Source organism: Gopherus flavomarginatus, chromosome 8, assembly GCF_025201925.1.
Source record: "Gopherus flavomarginatus isolate rGopFla2 chromosome 8, rGopFla2.mat.asm, whole genome shotgun sequence".
NCBI classification, from domain to species: Eukaryota; Metazoa; Chordata; order Testudines; family Testudinidae; genus Gopherus; species Gopherus flavomarginatus.
In genome coordinates, this window is record NC_066624.1 from 71,422,688 (window position 1) to 71,442,901 (window position 20,214).

Sequence of the window (20,214 nt, forward strand, 5' to 3'; positions counted from 1 at the left end):
AAGTGGCTGGCTAGAAGTATTCATATCATTTAGTTGGGAATGATTTTGCATGCAATAGGCTATGTGTGACTATGCTGTGTGTAAATGAACAGGTCAGGAGTGGCTGTTCTCACAGCAAAGCAGTGTGAAAGTTGGAGGGTTGAAGGGACATTGCTGTTCAGTTGTCCAGATTGTACTCTGGGGAATGTCACACTTCCATTTCTGGTTATGTATTAGATCAGAAATCCCGGACTGCCCTGCTCTGGTGGAAAAAAAGTTCTCTCAAACTTGTCAGATTTCCCTGTGACTTCTAGAAATTAATTATATTCAGTAAGATATACTTGCACAGAATTCCTACTTTCACACATTTGGCAAGTAATCAGCTACAATAGTCTAAAATTCTAATGCCGCCTACAACTTTATTCTTTCAATTGTAGGGCTTCAATTTAACAATGTCTTTTTTGTCTGTCACTTTTTTAAAATGTACCATAGACCAAAACAGTGTCAAATACTCAAATTTATGTTGACTCATTTAGAAGTACAGAGGTTGAGATGAAATGGTTGTATTTCATTTAATATGTAATTAATGAGGGAAGCAGGCCAAGAAAAACAAGTTATCTCTTGGTAGCTATAATGAAAAAGCACCTTTTGATAACAATTGCACAGATATGTTAAAACCTAATGCCTAATGAGCAAGCACTAGAAAATGTTCTGCAATTGTGTGAGCAGATAAGATGTAGCAACTTGTTAAAAATTAAACAAAATCAGCATAAATTTAAATAAGGCAGAACTACTAATATCAAGTCAATTATTTAGAAACAATGTTAAAAACGTACAGATTGACAAACACAAGAAAAGATGACAATGAGTCGAAAAAGATAAAATTCTGTTTTACTGTTAAGCCAATATTAAAAACAGAACAATCATTTACAATCTTGCATCTAATCACACCAGTTTCAATTATTTTGGGAATTTATTTCAAAATACCTGTCAGCAAGTCTGACTGGCAGAAGCCCTGGGGGTGGGGGAGGATTCGCCTTCCTCTGCAGTGTGGGGCACAGGTCACCTGCTGGAAGATTCTCTGCACCTTGAAGTCTTTAAACCATGATTTGAGGACTTCAATGGCTCAGACACAGGTTTGATCCAGGAGTGAGTAAGTAAGATTCTGTGGCCTGCATTGTGCAGGAGGTCAGACTAGATGATCATAATGGTCCCTTCTGACCTTAAAGTCTATGATTCTACGTCTGTAACAATACAGACACACACAAAAACTTCCCTGGAAGAAGAGTGTTGAAGAAATCCTTATGACAAACCAGTTCCTGTTTCTCTGCCCCCCGACCCAAAGCCCAGCCATGAGGGTAGCCCCCCCCCGAGTCCAGACAAACGCACTCACTACCCCTCAAGAGCCCCAGTTATGGCTCACTGCCAGCCCAGACATTCGCATCCTCTTCCTCCTAGAGCAGGGATCCAGAGGGAGGAACAGTCTGATGTTGGGTCCCAGGTTTGTGAGGAGTTTCCTGCACGCCACCTTCTTTCTTCAGGGCATGCTGGGAAATGGAACCCTCCATGCTCCACTCACCTCCCCCCAGCAGCCCCTTCTATTTGCGATCTGTGCTCTGCTGGGCCCAGCAGCCCCTGGTGGCAACCAGCAGCTCTGCAGTCCATTTCTGGGTGGGAAAAAGGAAAGTCTGCACACATTAATTTTTGCCCAAATTCTGCATTGTGCAGTAGCACAGAACTTCCCAAAGAGTAACAGGCCTTATGGCCAGAAGGGACCATTAGATCATCTAGTCTGACCTGTGTAAGACAGACCATAGGATTTCACCCAATTACTCCTGTACGGAGCCCAATAACTTAGGTTTGACTAAATCCCATATCTACCAGAAAGGCATCCAGCCTTGATCTGAAGACATCAAGAGATGGAGAACCCACCACATCTTCTGGTACCTGATCTCAGTAGTTAATCACCTCCACTATTAAAAATTTGTGCTGGATGTTTAATTTGACTTAGTCTGTCTTTAACTTGCAGCCGCTAGTTCTTGTTACATCTTTCTCCACTAGAGTAAAGAGCCCTTCGGTACCCAGTACTTTCTCCCCAGAACGTTTTATAAACAGTTATCAAGTCATCTCTCAATCTTTTGATAAGCAAAATTGATTTAACTCTTTAAAGTTCTCACTGTAATACAACAGGAGGATTTTGTCAGCATAGGTATATTTGCAATCCCAAATAGCATTGAGTATAAGTACAGTTATACTGGTATAACTGAATCTACATTAGGGCTTTTACCAGCATTGCTATGTCAATAACAAGAAAGTCAGATGCACACCCCCAATAGATGTATCTACGCCAGTGTAACTTGCGTGTCTAGATCATGCCAAGCTCATTTTTTTTCTAAACCTCAAATAATTTTTGTGGCTTCTCTCTGTACCCTCTCCAGTCTTTCAGCAGTCTTTAAATATTGTTATCGGACCATACGCAGTATTTCAGAATGTCTTGCCAATGCCTTATGTAGATAAAATCACCTCCCTTCCTAGTCTCTATTCTCCCCATCTACACATCCAAATATTGCACTGATCCTTTTTGCCACAGCACCACATTGGGCATTCATGTTGAATTACAATGAGCCTTAAATCTTTTTCAGATTTACTGACCTGAAGAGCTCTGTGTAAGCGTGACAGCTTCTCTCTTTCCAATTTCACTAACAGAAGTTGGTCCAATAAAAGATACTACTTCATTCACCTTTTCTCTCTGCTATGCAGGATAAAGTCTCCAATTCTGTAATCAAAGACTATGTTCTTTGTTCCTAGATGTATAACCTTGCATTTTTGAACGAATCCAGTTTACCAAGCAATCCAGATCACTGTGTATGAAACTGCCTTATCCTCATCATTTGTCATTATGCCAATCTTTGGCATCCACAAATTTTTATCAGCAGTGATTTTATATTTACTTCCAGATCACAGATCAAAATTTTGAACAGCATCAGACATAGAATCAATCCATACAGAAACACTAGCATGCAGAAGTAAACAACATTAAAAGCAGCAAATACTCTACTATAATGCTTGGCATGAATTAACTGTATACAGTTATCTGTATACAGTTTATAAATGATACTTATGAGTCACTACAAATTTTTTCATCTATATCAGTCAAGAAAAGCATGTAGAGTGGCTGTTAGGGCTGGAAGTGCCTACTTTTTTCATCAAGATTATTGTACTCCATCCAGTGCACAATATTAGCATCCTGCTTGTAAGGTAGAAACACTAATATCAATTATTGATCATGCAGTAGCACCCAAACATCCCAATCAGAACTTTTTTTTAAACTGTTCCAGCTATTACTGCATACCGCTTTGCTTCATACAGCAATGAATTATTTGCAAGTGTTACCAATTAAAAGGTGGTAAATTTAAAAAAAATCCTCTTTTCTAACCAAAGAACAGTTTTAAAATGAAAAATGGTAAATGACAGCTATTAGGGCTTTTCTACACAACAAAATTGGTTGACTCAATTTAGGTTGACCTACAGACACTACAGTAATTAAATCAGCTGTTGGTGTCCACACTATCCTCCTTCTGCCAGTGCAGTGTGTCCTCACCAGGAGCGCTTGCAACAACTAACGTGGGGCATTGACGACTCGGTGCGGGGCACTGACAGCCACCCAGGGCTAACAACTGGAGCCCCACATCTGGCCCAGGGTGACAGCCCCAGATGTGAGCCCCATGCAGGCTCAATTTCACAGCACAGAGCCTACCAGCAGTGAAACTGACATTCTTTTCATTTTCACATTGCCACTGTTTCTGTTCAGGGGAGCTCCGTGGGGAGCTGGGGCTCTCAATGCCAGCAGCCAGGCTCGGAGTGGGGAGCCCAGGTGGCAGCCTGCTGGGAGGTGGGAGCCCGTGGTATAGCAGGGTTCCTAGCAAGGTGAGGGGAGCCTAGGCAGCAGCCTGCTGGGAGCAGGTAGCCGAGAGACTGAGGGCAGCCAGGCTCTAGCTGGAGCCTCCCACTCACCCTGGGGTGACAGCCCTAGCTGTAAGTCAGGCACAGGGTTTACAGTAGGGAATCTACCAGCCTTTCTTGTCAATATCACAGCTCCACCAGGGAGCCAGGAAATTGACAATAATTTTAGCCACTAGCCAATGTAAGTAGCGCAGTGTCTACAGGGACACATCATCACCCTAACTACACCAACATAAGCCCTATGCCTCTCGTGGAGATGGAGTTATTATGTCAGTCTAGTATGGCACTTACTTCAGTGGGAGCAAGGTTGTAGTGTAGACACTGGCAGTTAGAGCGACATCAGCTGCCTTATGTCGACCTAACTCTGTAGTGAAAACCAAGCCTAAGAAAGCCATTTTACTGAACAGAATGTGAAATGAAACTGAAGAGATGGGTTCAAAGTGATCTTAATATTTTAATAACTAAGCTGAGTATCCAGGGTAACAGAAGACTTAAAGGGAGGTAGCATACAAAGGCAAGTGATGGCTTTCAGGAATCTGCTACTATTAGACTTCAAACATAAACCCTGTTTGCGAACAGAACAGACAGTTGCAAATTAGAAACTGAGTTTTGATTTGACTGCTCAGACTTGTTTTATTATTTGCTGTCCACTAACATATTATGATCTAAGTTTTGTTCGTAACAGTGTTCACATCCAGCCAGTTTCTGGTCCACAGCAGAAATTTAATAAAAAGCCAGTGAAAGCTGATGTAGTTTATAAAGGTTAGCTCATCAACAAGGGATGGTAACTCAGGTGATAGTCAGTACTAGTTCCACATACTGGCTATTGCAATACTGAAAAAACAACCAAATAATCCATACAAATAACCTAACCTTTCAGAGCTCAAATGTGTTCTGAAAAATTATTGACTCCAACATAAACTTTTATGATTTTCTTTAATTAGACAGCACACTTTTTAGTTAAAAAACAACAAACGTTTTACATTTTTAAATGAAACAATATGCAATTCAGTTAATAAGTATTAATTCCTCAAACACAGAAATGTGCAAAACTGTTTATTGTTCAAAATAATTAGCTTGCTGTGCTATACGTAATTCCCAAATACTTCAGTCACTCCAGTCTACTAATTATTTAGACCTATCATTTTTTCATATTCTCTCTCAAATACCAATACACATCAATATTTATGCTTATATTTATTTATTTATAAACACCTACCCTAGAAAGAAGTTTCAAACAAAACAATAAAAACAGGCTAAAACACTGATTCCATCTTCCATGATTATACTTGCACAATATTCTAGCAGTGAATTATGACAACCCCATTTCCTTAAAGTGCTCATCTTGTGCTACATTTAAGATGATGTCAGCGTCAAAGGATTTCAGTCTTCGTTGTTCAGTCAGCTGAAAAGCAATCACCAACTCATCTTTGCCATTTTTGGGATAACAGAGAATGCTCCTGCATGAAACTCATGTTGAAGAGTATAATCACAGGTGCATTTGGTGCTAATCACTGAAAATGTCTCATAGGATCAAATTCATCAATGTTCTTCTATTCTACTTTTATAGTGAAAGTTTTGTTCAATGGCATATTTGATCTCTGAGAACCAAATCAAATGCTTTCTGCACTTGTTGAAATGAGCACAAATCCTTTTTTTCATACTAACTTGTTTGACAATGTTTACATTTCACTTTAGAACAATCTGTTTTCATTACTTTAATCTAGTCTGTAGTTTCCTACCTCTGTTTTAGGCATGTCGAGTGAGGTGAATTCATACTCAGATGTTTGACAATCACTGATCACCTACTTGCATTATTTACCAACATATTTCACATTTACTACAGTCAGTCTAAAAAACAACATAGTAAATTCAATACAAGACTGAATAATCAGATTAGCAATGCAGCCCACAACCATACTTACACTTCTCACTAGCCACACTCCTCTCTCCAATCACCAAAGACTCTGAAGGTACGTCTTCACTAGCGGCCGTATCGGCGGGTAGCAAGTGATTTCTCGGGAATCGATATATCGCGTCTCATCTAGACGCGATATATTGATCCCCAAACACGCTCCTGTTGACTCCGGAACTCCACCAATGCGAATGGCGGTAGTGGAGTCGAGAGGGGGAGCCGTGGACATCGATCCCGAGCCGCGAGGATGGTAGGTAATTCGATCTAAGATACATCGATTTCAGCTATGTTATTCACGTAGCTGAAGTTGCGTATCTTAGATCGATCCCCTCCCTTAGTGTAGACCAGCCCTAAGATTCTACTTGTCTGACAGATGAGGAACAAGATCACCTACACCATGATGCAGAAAATTCACAGATTTTTATTAGGCTTCATTAGCTCAGTGTCAGAGGCTCCCCTACCTAACAAATATAACCCACATTTTGCCCATGACAATTGAACAAACACACAAGCACATTTTTATAGACACTTAGTTCACTAAAAAGATAGATCACAACTTTTGAGGAATTTTATGGATGACTTTCATACTCAAATGCCACTATTTTTCTTAATGTTTAAAAACCAAATCCCAAAACTTTGCAAATGTTCTAGAAAAATATCACAGATTTATGACTTAGCTTCTCTTCCTGGTGTGCAGTTTAAAGTCACTCCACCCATTCCTTTGCCCAAACACCTTTATGCTGTACTACATATGGTATACAGATAGGCACATAAAAGCCTCACCCATTCCCTGGTAAATATGAAAAGCAAACAGGCAATTCAAAAATCTGAACATGAAAGATGACCAGCATCTACAATACATCACACAATTTGAAAAGTTTACTTCAAACCTTTAATACTGTAATGCAAGTCACAGTAAAAGAAACTGCAAATTAGCTGTTCCAGGCAATTTATAACCTTGAAGCTCTTTAATTTAGAAAATGTATCTGATTGTATCAGGAAAAAGCTTTGAGAATCAAAAGGTCCCAATCTAAGAAAATATTAAGGCTAAAACCATCCTCAAATGTCTTCTGTTTTTTATGATGTTTGAGAGCTTATAAAGTAGTAAGAGCAGCTTCTTTTGGCTACAGTAACCAAAGACTAGCCCTAGGAGCCTTCACAATTCCCTTAAGACGGGAGTCACAAAATCAGTCACATTAGGAACGGAAAAGATGCATTAGACCTCTTAGCCCGTCTCATTGCCAAATACAGGTATCTATCTACAGTTAGGAGTTCCATTTTTTGCTATTCTTTTCCTTGAATTATAGGTTTATTTTATGCACATTTTCAAGATGCATGTTCTGGGTATTATTGTTTAACTTTCTTTTTAAGAATTCCACAGCATTTCAGTCAACATTTTCCTTTCAAATATAATTTTAATTTCAAAGACTGCTCTTTCACTAACACAGGAAAAGCTATATGCAACAAAACATTTTCAGTTCCCATCTTTAAGTGAGGGACATAATACCATAGCCGAAGTTGAAAAAAGGAAATTTCAAAAAAAAAAATGTTACTGTGAAAACTGACTTTGTGGTTATCAGTTAAATCATAAACCCTGAAACTGTATACACAGTATTTTCTAGTGCTTTGTCCATTCTAGTTTTCCACTACTTTCTTCAGGGCAGGGGTTCCCAAAGCGCAGCGAAATCAGCACACAGCTGCAGCCCATATGACATCCTCATGGCTATACAGTAGTATATACTGTGTAGATGCAGCCCACATAACACACAGAGCTGCATATGCGGCCAACAATGGTAAATAGATTGAGAACCAATGCTTCAGGGAGACTATTTGACAGCCTGTAGCTTGCACAGTAAAGGAATTTTTCCCAGCATTCAACCTAAATCTTCTTAAGTTCATCCCAATACTGTTCTCTGCACAGCTCATCTGAAAAATGACAGGGTCATTACTAGTATTTAAGAGAAAGTAGGATCACTTCAAGGAACAAACCAGATTAAGGCATGAAGCTGCATGAAGCCTGAAAACCAACGCTCTGGAGTACTTAGGTCTTTGCAAGTTCGCAGCTATGAAAACAATCTAAAATTAAAAATATTGCCTAAAAAGGGCTTGTCTACACTTACAATAGTGGAGCTGTGTCGCTGTAGCACTTAGTGAAGATGCTACCTATACCAACAGGAGACCTTCTCCTGTCGGCATAGGTACTCCACCTCCCCGACAGGCAGTAGCTATGTCAACAGAAGACCTCCCATCAACATACAGCTGTCTATAACGATGCTCAGACGGGTGGATTTTGCACACCCCTGAGTGACACAGTTATACCAACACAAGTTTGTAGTATAGACCAGGGCTTAGTATCAATGATGTAAGTGAGACAACTCTGTGGCAAACCAGTCATGAAAAAACTTATTATAGAGCTGAAGATGCTGCACTAACACTAACTAAGACTAGCTGAGACAGCATATATGTTAAAGCATAGTTTAATGCCTCCAGTTCTGACTACTTTTGTGCTTTTGCAAGAAAACCGTTCCAGGGTATGTCTATGCTACAGTGGCATAGACATAGACATGAAAATATAATGAAAAAATTAAAATAGCCATTCTGCAATTAACTTGTCTCATCAACCCAAGACGTAGTTGACACTTATAATGTGAAATTGACAAACTGACTGAGCATAGTACATAATTTAAGGATGACATATTTCCTTTGAAAGGAATATTTTCATTGGAAGATATATCCTGATTCACATAGGAAGCAAGAGACAGTAGTTGACATACAAGTTTCTATTCTCAGACTTGGGAGTCATGGCCCTGTCAATACCATGAAATCCTTCTACCCACTTTGTCATGGCCCTTGCTCAGTGAAGAGAACAGAAATGGCAACTGGTCAATTAAATTTTGCTTTGTTTTTAAGCACAGTTCCTTATCCAAAATTAGGAGCAGCTGTACAGGCACGCTTGCTGAATCTACTCTTGGGATCATATCATATCTCAGGTAGCAGCTTTGCTTTCCAGCAAATCTTGTATTTTTGCCTCGCACTCTAGATCCAAATATATAGTATCCCATATATTCCATAAACCAGTTACTAGCAGACCCATTATATTATGAAAATGGAGTTATCCACCTGGCTTGTCCTCAAATAGAAATACCAATTCCTCAGCCAATCTTAGAGGAAGGATGCAAGAATGATGAAGGAGGCGGGAGCAAAATTTCCAGCAGGTGAGAAGATGTGATGAGATCAACTTTCTGCTCAGATCAGCAGAGCTCAGACACTGGTAATGGGTAATTGTTCCTCTGCCCTGAGACCTCTTACAGATAAGGTCCTAAAAGATGCAACTTTACGTCCCTCTATCCATCAACATCTGCACAATGAGACAGTATGACACTCACAAGAGCCACTGCCAACATTATGCCTATGACACTCGGTTCTGTATCTCATTTTCTAAAGATGCAACTAATGCCATTAAAATGTTATAATACTTACAAGAAATCACCTTCTGGATGAAAAGCAACCGTTTCAAATGGAATCCAAACAAGACTGAAGTGATACTGATTAGACAGAAGAACACAAACCAAACAATTAGCCAGGAGGCTACCCACTTCTCCCACTAAAGCTCTGTGCCTGGCTTGCCTCATCACTGAGCCTAGACCCCTAGACAATTAGCAGGCTAAGAAGAATACAGTTTTTCTAATTCAGATTTGTATCTATTTTTAAGATTTTGGTTTTAACAATTTTGATGGGTAGGGTTTGGGTTAGGATGGGTGCAGTCTTGAGTGCAGTAGGTTCCCTGTATAGCTGAGGGACCCAAGACAACACGATGCAAGGTGTAGGAGAAGCAGTGGTAGACTTGGCCAAGCAGAGCAGAGACTCCTTGCCCTGAGTGTGGGGGGGAGGCCATCCCACTGCTGAACAGTTCCTGCCCACGGATGGCTCCCACATTTCTGGCTAGTGAGTGAGCGAGCGGGGCCATGATAGCACAGCTGCAGAGGGCTCCTTGCACAGCTGCAGGGCCAATGATGCAGAATCCCTGCAGGTGCAACGTGTGAGAAAGGTTGCAGACCTGGTGGGACAAAGCAGAGATCTCTGGCACCCTTAGCTGGTGAGTGAGAGGGGTCTGCGACAGTGAGGCTGAAAAGGGCTTTCTGCACAGCCAGTGACACCTGATCCCTGCAGGAAGGACAACTATTACCAAATGATTTTTTTCCCCCAGGGATTTCAGTGTGTCAGCTGAAATCTATGTTTACAGGCAGTTACTGATTAAACTCAAATCCTGCCAAGCCTACTTATCAGATAGTGTGCCAATGACAAAATAATGCCTTCTTTCACCTCCATTTTGATAAGAATCTTTGCTCTTTTTTCCCCTATTAGTACCTGGTCACAGTGATGCATATAGTTATCATCTGCAGGCCAGATAACTGTAATTCTCTGTATCTAAAGGCAATATGAAAACAATGCAAAAACACCAACTTATACAGAATGTGCCCTATATTCTAGTCCCTCAACTGTCTTGCAGTATGCTTCCACTATCATTTCAAATCCTTCTCTTCAAAGACATTGCAACAGGGCAAATTGCCTCCCAAGAACCGTCCTGTGGTCAGGGTGCCTTGCCTCAGTTTCCTCTCCAGTTCAAAAACTCACAAAAGGTTTTCATGAGTTCAAAATAATTCAAGAAGCTATTCCTAGGCCCATCCTAGCTGGATTCTGCAAGAACTACCTTTTGTAGTAAATGTTCCGGTCATGGTTTAAAAAAAAAATAAAATAAAATAAAACTGTGCCCAAAGCAGAGCTTCCTGTAACCAGGGACAGGAAAAAAGCTGAAGACTTCACAAAGTCCACTAGGGACCTTGTCACACCAATCAATCTGGAAGTCACACAGATACTCACTGATGGGACCACTACATACACTTGAAACGGACTGATAGATATCTTTTAGTGTAAACTTTCTGGAATGTCAGATATTTTACTAAAACCACAAAAGAAATATTTCCTTTTCTTCTGACAAAATCTGTTGGAGACTTAATCTCTTCCTCGCAGAGCCTTTTACTGGAAAAAGTTTCCTTTCATATTCCTCTGAGCACTATGGCTCCAGTCCAGTTGAGAAATTGTTGTATTACAATTTAGTAGGCAGAGTTTGTTAAAATGCCATTTTGGCTGACGTGTGGATCCACACCAACAACCTATTCAGAGTAGCTATCTGGGATTCAGAAGAGAGAGTTTCACAAGTTACATTATCTTACCTTCTAGAATACTGAATATCATCAGAGTCAGAACTGAAATGAATCAGCCAACTCTGTGGTGGAAGGGGAGAGAAAATATTATTTGATTCTATTGTAAATTCTCAGGGTAAGTGAAATGGAAACAGGAAAGGCACAGCAAAGGTAGAGATGGCTATGGTGGGCTGCATACACAAGTAATTCTAAATATGTTCTACCCTTACACCACTCTTTTCTCTTCTGAGACCAACAGACTTCCTTGCTATGAACCACCATCACTAGAAAAGATGCTGCTCCGTCTCTGATAAAGACAAACATTTAGGAAAGACCAAAAGAGTAGATCTTTTGAAAAATGCCACAAATCAAAAGCTGAGAACTCCAACTTCATGTCAGATCACCCCAGAGTTCCCAAAAAGTTCACCATACCCAAGTATTTACTGCAAAATAACTGCACACCTTGTATCGTAAAGAGCATTCCATTCATTGTAGAATGGTAGTTTGAAGGAAGGACTGACATCAACAGATAATGTAAAAAAATTGCCTTTCAACTGATTACTTATATTGGGTGTGCTGAGTCTTCATTTATTTTCTCTAATTTAAGGCCTCACATGCCAGTAATACATTTTAACAGGTCTCTTTATATAATATACAAACCATTGTTGTACATAAAGTAAATAAGGTTTTTTAAATGTTTAAGAAGCTTCATTTAAAATTAAATTAAAATACAGAGCTCCCGGACAGGTGGCCAGGACCCGGGCAGCATGAGTGCCACTGAAAATCAGCTCACGTGCCGCCTTTGGAATGTGTGCCATAGGTTGCCTACCTCTGACTTATTTACACATCAGGCATCATGAAAGGACTTCAGCAACTCTCTGTTTCGCCAATCTCTTAGTTTTCGTAGGGCCATATTTCTTTCTTCAAATCCTTTAAGCAGAATTACCCGAGATGAGACACCTACGAGTTGGCAAAAGTGGGCTTTTGTCCTGTTTGCTCTTGATGATCGGTTGGCAAGAACAAATGGTACAAATGCCCAGTTTTGCCAAAAAATTGGGACGTCCAGGGCAGGGCTTAGAAACGGGATACATGATCACTCCAGGTTGTTTCAAGGGCTGCCCTGGCAGCTCTTAACACAGCTCAGTTTCCATTCAGGCCAGGCAGGAAAGCCTTGGGGGAAAGGGGAGGAGCATGGGGCAAATGTCCCACCTCTGGAAGTTAAATCAGTCTTGGAATCCCAGTAACTTCCCAGCTGCTGATGAAGCTGGCTCATTACAGTAGAAAATCTACAATAACTTCTCCCCCATTTAACAAACATTTTCCAAAGTTTACTTCCCTTCAGCAACGATTTATGTGCAGAAAATCTGAGGTCTATCAGGGTTCTCTCTCTTATGGAAGAGGTTGCAGGGAAAAGGATACTCAAAGCCTTAAAATCTCAAATAGTGATTTTTTTTCAGTTTATACTTAATTTCTAGGCATAGCCTAACTTCACCAAACTATCTAAACAATCTTTGTGTTTACTAGAGTGGTTTTAAAGTCATAGCAAATGGAAACTAGATGCAATGTTAACTATAAAGTGCTTGCATGGCTCTAATATAGCCTCCACTTACAAAATTTAATAGATTTTAAATACTACTCAATTTCAATTATAGGTTAATATTGGATATTGATGTTTCAATGTAGTGCTTTTCTAAGAGATTATAAATCTGAATAATTTTTAGAGCAACACCTGTTTACAAAGCTCCAGCATATTTTTAAGAAGGTACTTCAAGTTTAGGTCAGTAGAAACGATAGATCAGTGCTGTGTTCAAAAGGCACAAATTTAGGGTCTTGAGTCCAACAATTGCTATCATTTCTACACTCACCACCATCTCTGGCCCTGAAGGCTTACCTCAGTTCTTTCAAGTCACTAAAAGAGCTTTCATCTGATAATTTGCACAGTATGCCTCAAAATACATTCTAGAAATAAGTCTTCTCAAAACCCATTTTTAAAGAACTCCACAAGCCTTATTCTATTCTGCTTACAGATTTCATGATGGAATTGTATCTGTGCAAATACTTACATTGTATGCAATTAATAGTTTATTCTTCCTAAAAGAAATTCCATATCTGACAGACAGCTTCCATTGTAATTTGAGGAAAAGGTAACTCATGGAAAGGAAAATAGTTAAATAAATGGAAGCCATTAGTTTTATTAATGGAACCTGCAGATACTTGTGTGATAGGACAAGCTATCTAAATAGTTAGGATTAACGGTAAGATAAACATGTATCGCCTATACATTTAGAAGGATGTCTATGCATTTAAAAATCATCAGTAAACAGAAGAATGGAGCGTGAATTTCAGTTTAGTCCATCAATTTCTTGCTTGACTGTAAATTTCATTCTGTTTCTGCCACTAAAAATAAGCTTGGGTAAAAGCAGAGACAATATTGCACTAATAAGGATTTTGCATGACTTTCTTGCTAAGCCGAGACATCATGTGTGGAATACCACATGAAAGTGCAAGTTTAGAGGAATCTTACACCTTATTTGAACACTCGCAAAAATCAAGAATTGACAGAACCAGAAAGTGACATGCACTACCTAATCTACAAACCTTCAATCTAAAATATTAATTTCAGCCTTCATTTCTAGCAATCACCCTACCACAGAAAGATATTTTGATCAGCTCCAACATTCCAGACAGATAAACATGAAAAACTAGCAGCATTTTTGTTAGCTGCATCTCCAAAAGTCTTCTGTTCTATCACATCATTTGAAATCTGCTATTGCAATTATTTGATAGGCAATTTTCAACACTGGAAACCAAGTTTTATTATATTATGGTGAAGGTTGGCTATAAGACTTTCTGTAAGACTGTGTTTTCACTAGAGACGGTTTCAGGCCGAATAAGCACAAGGAGGTTGGATTAAGATTGCATAGGCAACACCGCTTCTGCCATTTGCTAACTTCTGAACGCTTGTCTTGGCATCCTTAATGTTCTTTTAATGCAGCTCTGTATGTCAAATACAAAATGTGTTAGTCTTGATCATATCCCCTACGGAAATTACCCACAGTTTCCCACAAACAATTCTGAATTATTGCCAAGCTCTGCTCAAGAACAGTTTAGGACTGGAATGGCAGGTGTTGCAGGTTTGGAGTGCAATGCATTGGTAAGGTGAGTTGAAAAGCTTCTCAATGTCAGTTTGTGTTTTACTCAGTTTAAGACAACGGTAATTCCTTACTTAAAAGCAAAGGCGACATCTAGGGAGTGGGGGGAAATGCAGGGTACATGCCCCACCCCACCCCAGATTTGCTGGTTGGCTTGTACTGAGCATGCTCAGTAACACTGTTGAACCTGGCTGCCCTCACTCTGCCCTGTCCCACCCCCACTATCAGAAGACTTGCGTTGTCTCTGCTTAAAAGAGAAAGAAAATCACCCACATTTTAGAAACAAATCTGAATTATATTCTGTAAGTGAAGCATATTTTATTAAGGGTGATATTCCATAAGGTACAGATATTAAATACCAGTATATTTTATAAGCTATAACAGGTTATTAGCTTTTCCTTACTGTAGGCTTTGATGCCTTCCTTTAAGGAAAGAGAACTAGTACATAGAGGGGAACATGTTTTGTTTTCTTCCGATTATATCACTGCATTTTAGTACCTATATACAATAGCAGCAGTAACTATATAGAAACTGCTTAGTCACATCTACAGTCAGAGATTACATCGCAGCAGGATGTACTGAAGTACTGTCAGCACATGTATCTGCATAGTAATCACTGTATGAAGCCTTACTAATAGTTCCATTTCAGGGGGGTTTGGCAGGAGAATGGTGGGGGGAGAGGGAGAGGATTTTTTGTGTCTCCTCTGCACTTCCAAACATGAATACTAGAAAGAAGCTATTAGCCAGAGGACCAGGGCTTGAAAAATCCTTCACCTATAGAAAGTAGCAAGCATTCTCAGATGAGCTATTGGATCAAATTAATAAAGAAAAAAGCAATACTGAAGATGACTGAAGACTCAGGAAGACAGAAAAGTATCCTTTTATACTTGAAAGGTTCTCCATATAAAGACTAAAATACTTTTTTCTTTTAAAAAGTGTAAACAAGTCCTGCAGAAACGTATTTTGTTAGATTTACATTGATTGTGTAGGCCCTACTACTGGCCAGAGAAAGATTTCTACTCACCAATGGCAATTGGAGATTTCATGCTCTACCTTTTCAAGAATATTTGTTTTCATAATTATCACTTTTGGTAATTTGCCTTAATATAGATATCAATAGAGATTTACATTTCTACCCACTAAACAAATCTGTGAAGATGTGAAACTGGTTGAACTTGTATGGAAATAAATGTATTATTTACCCACAAATATTCATCCTCAACACACCATAAAAGTAGACATTTTAAGCCCTTGATTGAGTCTCAGTTCTACTGTTTCCTAACTATGCTCCTTTATTAAGAGTTTGAAATCTGTTTTTCCATTAGTTGACTAACAAACCGCAGGTCACAGTTCCTTTAGTAACAAAATGAACTACTTGAATATTTGTTAGCAATGCTGATAAGGAGTGATATAACAGGGCGGTAACCAAAAGCACTAAAGTTGCACTTCATTTTACATATGAAGTAATTTGTGTACAGAACACGTAGAGAAAAATGCACTCAAAAATATTTTAAGATTGAAACCTTAAAATTAATCTAGCCAAAGAAGGTAGTTTTTTTACACTTAGAAAAATCTCTTACTATTCTGCTCCCTGAGTTCCACTGCTCTCAATTGATATGTTTAAATATCTTTGCACCAAATATAACTTTTCAGTTTTCTGAAACAGATAAAAAATGCTAAATTAAACTTTTCCCCCCATAAAAGTCTCTGCTGAAAACAGCATAACACACATAATGTGCTTTTAAAAATAACTCGCCATCAAAGCTGACATTTTATTGGAAGCATTATAATATTACCATTACATGGACAGGTAAGCTACGGTGTTAGGTATTTCCTCGAAAAAATGTCATTCCCTTTTTACAGGTTTTCAAGAAGTAACTAAGTTTGAATTATATCCAAAGAACACATACTTTTTTGCATGTTTAAAATCTATCAGTCAGGACACTTTTATAATGCTCTGTGAACACACAGGGCACTAGCTAAAACACTAAAAAATGTGGAATCTGAATGTAGGCTGAAACACTTATTTAAAATAAAAAAATTACTTCCTGAATTGTTGTTTCTTTAAAAAAAGTCACAACTGTTTCTGAGGAATGAACATGATTATTCCTGGACACACTGAAGGTGTATCTGCTTCCTGGTTGGTTCATTTCTAAATTCATCTCTTTATACAAGATATCTGAATAGGTGATAAGTTATTACATTATTCCTTTATGAGGTAATATAAAGAGAGAGTGCAAATGTGTTTGGATACAGAGGGACCCAACTCAAATGACTCCAATTTAAGTTATTGGATTCTCAGTAACTTTTTTAATTTAGGCCATTTATTTAAGTATCTAAATACAGCAAGCTAACTTTAAGCACCCATTTATTAAACAGTTGGCCAAGGTTGTTAAGGTAAACCAATACAACATAACCTCACCTTTATTTTTGGTGTGTTTCTTATTATGCTCTCCTTCTTCCTATTAGAGTAGAACTAACTTTCATTAACACACAAACAACACTTAGTGTGCAACAGGTACAACATAAGTGTTACTATTAGGTTGAAGAGACAGTGGGGTCAATTAAAACATCTAAAAAAAAATCATAATATTGTGCACAGAGAGTTAGGTGCCTAACCAAATAGGTAATTTTCAAAAATAATTCTCTCACTCAAATAGTGCATGCTCTGGTGCATCTAAGAAAAATATCAAGCTTTGCATGCATATTTTATATATATGTTTTATCCACAGCAACGTTTGGTGGAAGATAATATAGCAGGGGAAAAATAGGGGTTTTTAATGGATTCAAGCTAGATACAAAGGACACCCACACTAAAATCAAACCAAGCTTTCACTCCTGGATAGTAAATCCTGTAGTCAGGATTGCTAATATATCTGGTATCAAAATGTAAATTAGTGAGAAGAGTGATTAAGCATGACATCACTTGGTCCATATTCATTCTGCAATTTCCTTATAGAAAGTTAAAAGATTTTTTTATTAACTAACAGTATATATTCGATCATTAGTCTATTTGTTTATAAGCCGACCCCCCTCCCCCAAGATTGATAAATAAAAATGGAAAAATTTTAATGACTCGTTCATAAGCCGACCCTATAATTCAGGGGTCAGCAAACTTTGGCTCCCGGGCCATCAGGATAAGCCACTGGTGAGCCAAGATGGTCTGTTTACCTTGAGCGTCCACAGGCACAGAGGTAAATCTAAGTAAACAAAGTGTCCTCGCGTGCCAGCTGCCTACCCTGACAGGTCAGGACAGCAACTGGTGGGGAAATTTTTTTTGGGGGGGGGGGAGGGAGAACCTGGGGGTCAGGGGAGTAACCCCTGTGGTCACCCCCCACATAACCCCACCCCTAGCCTGGGACCCCCACACTCTCCCCATCCCATCCCTTCCCACTTTATCTGGGCAAGATGTCTCTGGCCTGGCCGCAGCCTGCTCCGGTGGCCCAGACGCGTCGGCGCGGCGGTAATCTGCTCCGGTGGCCCATATCGGGCGGCACAGCCGCAGCCTGCTCCAGTAGCCCATACCGGGCGGCGCAGCCGCAGTCTGCTCTGAGGGGCAAGGCTGAGCGGCATGACTGCAGCTCGCCAGCCCTGGAGCTACAGCTGCTTCGGAGGCTGCGGGGAAAGCAGCATGGCCAGAAGCAGAGAGTCTCTGGCCCCGCCTCTTCCCTTCTGGCTCTGCTGCCTTTCCTCACTCCCTCTGTTGGGGGAGGGGCTCTCTATACTCGTTCATAAGATGACCCCCTTCTCTGGTGCTTCCCTTTTTTACTAAAAATATTTGGCTTATGAATGAGTATACACAGTATTCTATATCTGAAAGTCAAGATGTGATTTTGCTTTGTACATACACCACACAAAATTAAAGTTCTGCAATCTAAGCACAGCTGACAATGTTACTAGCTTCTCTGCAACTATTACTATTAATTTTGTAGTGTGGACAATGATAAAACCTTATTTTTGTTAGCAGAACACCAGAGAAGTCTTGGAAAAGATCCTCAGAATAAATATGTGCAATCATAATGTGTTCTCAATAATCACTCTTTTAACCTTAACCACATTAAAATGTCATTATCAGAATCCTACTTATGGCAGAAAATTCTCTTAATTTACCTACATTTTATGAAACCCAAAATCGTACTACAGAGATTACTAAGTTTTAAAGAGAGGATCCTAAATAAAAAAGTTTAGCTGCAAGCCCTCAATATGCTTAAAACGTAAGTTATTCAGCTCTGCATATAATTCTATTATACATAGATAGTAATCTCTTCCTCTTTCGCCCCAACCAAAAAAAAAAAAAAAAAAACACCTCTCATGATTCAGAATGAACTCTGTGGAGGGGTTACAGCCTAGTACTTTCAGCCTTCAAAAAGAACTTGAAGAACCAAACAGACAGTGCACAATACACAGAACCATAAAGCTAAGGTCTAGTTTGACTAGCACCAGTTACCTAATGAGAAGCTACAGAATAACTTTGATGACAATGTGAAAGATCAATGTCATTCCCCTCCTGAATAAACATTTTACAATAGCAATCAGGGAATTCCAAGAGATGGAGTTTTCTTGACATATTTACATGTCATTGGGAATACACTTTTGTCTGTGCCTAGTTTATAATGTTACCAGAAATTTAAGATAAGATATAATCTCATCTTATGCTGGGGTACTTTATCTTCTAAGGAAGAAATCCTAAACTATCATCATGCTATCAACAATATTACAGTACAGTTCACAAAAAAAATCTTTATACTGGCTGACAGGCTCAATCACTTCTCATGTGACTAGACTATTACTGAACTAAATGTAAAAAACAATTCTCTTATAATAGCAAGTCAATGGCAGACAATCTTACAAGCACAAGTAGGGCTGTGGGACATGTTTTTTGTGATTTTTATTTTTAAATATCAGGTAAGTTTTGTACCATTACACAGGAAGACTAAATAAACTGTCAAATGGTACTTCTGATACTAATAACTAATTTGCTTATTCTAATTTATACATTATTATTTTGTTAAACCCCTTTAACTAGAAAAGCCATGCATAAATACACATCAATATGTATTATAATGCAAATATACATTATTTTGATCTCATCTGTTAAATGAGAAACTTTCTGTATTTAAAAGTGAACTAAAGAATATTTTTGGCTCTGAATAGCTCAGAGTATTGCCTTTCCTCTGTAACAGCGTATGACCTCATAAACACTATAAAGAGATGCATTTCCTGATGATACCCTAAATTGCTGTAAGGAAAAACAAAGGACTCTGCAGTGGAGTTTTTGAAAAGTAAGTAAAAAGATTAATAATTTTCAAATATTTTGTTGTAAATGGCAGTTTCTTTTTAGATCCACATTTTACATAATGATTTTTAAAAGCCTGTATGTCTCTTGCCTTAAAGAATTTGAAAAGTGGCAAGGTCACAGTTTAATCTTTTTCCTTGCACTGGCTGTGCTAATTAATTCATGTCATTTTCTTAAGGTAAAATACAGGTTTAAAATAAATTTGCAACTACGTTACCATTTTTTACAGAAATAAAAATTAGCTTAAAAAGCCAAAATGTACCCTTAGACAAAACTAGAGAAAAAAAATTCCCTTCCACAAAAATGTTAGGTCACATCAGATTTTGGGGGAGCCCTTTGGAAAGTAAAGACCCAGTCCTGCCAAGTTACTCTCACACCCAGAGTTATTCCTGCATAGAGTCCTACTATGACTATACCTGTAGTGAAATTAGTAGGATCAAGCCCTACTGCTGGAAATTGTGTCATATTAAAGGATTTCTCTCTCTCTCTATATATATATACACACACACACACACACACACACGAGTCAGTCTCCTGTAATATAAAGATATAAATAAATATCAGAAAGGTGAATACTGTGGTGTCCTAACCAAATTCTAACTTAGGTAATTAGTTTGCCTACCTAAAATTCTCCCTGTGGTTTCATTTGGAAACAGTATTCTTCTTCAGTTCCATCCTAAAATGTTGTGCAGTGTTGCTGTGCGT

The 20,214-nt window shown here is 38.8% G+C and overlaps 1 protein-coding gene across 1 annotated transcript in view; it reads right to left on the minus strand.

The window, feature by feature from the left end:
• CAB39 (calcium binding protein 39) overlaps positions 1-20,214 on the minus strand; it is a 65,945-nt gene extending 45,731 nt beyond the window's left edge. Inside the window, exon 1 of the mRNA XM_050964108.1 lies at positions 20,132-20,214. The gene's annotated coding sequence lies outside the window, so the exon portion shown is untranslated. The remainder of the gene's footprint in view (positions 1-20,131) is intronic.